Raw genomic sequence first — 1,238 nt, forward strand, 5'->3', positions numbered from 1 at the left:
CTGCACCCCAGGAGGAGCCTGGGAACCGGTGCAGGAGCGGCTGTGTCTGTCAGCCTCACAGGCAGTGATGAGTCGCTGCAGACAACAGACATGCCGGGGGCACCGAGGACCCATTCTGTTTACTTCGCCTCCCTACTGCTCAGTTGCTCAGCCCAATCTGTTTCAGGAGTCAGTGAAAAGAGTGAAAAAGAAAATCCTTTAAACCAACTGGCCGAGATACTTTGCAGGTCTAGCTGGGGGCTTCCTAGCAAAATGAGCAGTCTGTGGTTTCCAAGGCTCCCAGCTAAATAAGCGCTCTGCTGCCGGCTCTGCTGTTAAATCTCTGTGTGGCCTTGGACCAGGCACCTGCCCTTTCTGGGCTCAGGTTCTTCTTCGTAAACACAGGGCATTGGACTGGGTGGGGCTGGAGGCTCCTGGGAGTCCCATGGGCGATGGTTTAATGACACTTGGCAAAACTGAACATGGGGAGAACACTAGGTATTAAAGGGCAACTGGCTGCCTGATGGAGAAGAAGATTTGGTAGTTAGATGAGGAGCCCATCCCTCAAACACTGTCAACACTGATGATATTAATTAAATACCTTGTTTGGGACCCTTATAGAGCCAAAGATGAATGCCAGTTGGTAGGTGTTGGAGGGGTCTATGAAAAAGGATTATGCCCTTAAGGATCTGACCCTATTGAGAAGCAGCAGTGTCCTGTGTTAACAAGATAAAAGGGCCTTTGAAATCAAGGTGCCCTAGGTTCAGTTCCCTGTTCTGGGGAATTCCCTGGCAGTCCAGTGGTTAGGACTCCATACTTCCACTGTGGGGGGCCCAGGTTCAATCCCTTGTCAGGGAACTAAGATCCTGCAAACCCTACAGTGAGGCTAAATAAAAAATGAATAAATAAATAAATTTTAGAAGATAAAATTTTTTTAAAAATTCCTGGTTCTACCCCAAACAATAGATAATTATTGAATGAATGAGTTCACTGTGTGTCCTTGGACAAATCACAACTTCTCTGAGCAGTGGTTTCCCTCCATTGTTAAATGGCACAATAATAATGCCAATTTTACAGGGTTGTAAAATTAAATAAATGATATAATTAGCTCCCAGTAAGTAATCAAAAACACTAGTTTTCTTCCCCTTTTCTCTTTCCTTGAAGAGGCACAATGTAAAACTGCAAAAAGCTTAAATAGACTAGAACAGAGACAAAGGATCTAGAGATGCAGCAATGTGTGTGCATATACCTTCCTGTGA

General features: G+C 45.3%; 1 non-coding gene across 1 annotated transcript; it reads left to right on the top strand.

The window, feature by feature from the left end:
• Positions 1-764: 764 nt before the first annotated feature.
• On the top strand, positions 765-837 carry TRNAG-UCC. The gene has a single exon. It is a non-coding gene; the product is annotated as a tRNA-Gly (tRNA).
• Positions 838-1,238: the final 401 nt, after the last annotated feature.

The sequence above is a fragment of the Cervus canadensis genome, chromosome 2, assembly GCF_019320065.1.
Source record: "Cervus canadensis isolate Bull #8, Minnesota chromosome 2, ASM1932006v1, whole genome shotgun sequence".
Lineage (NCBI taxonomy): Eukaryota > Metazoa > Chordata > Mammalia > Artiodactyla > Cervidae > Cervus > Cervus canadensis.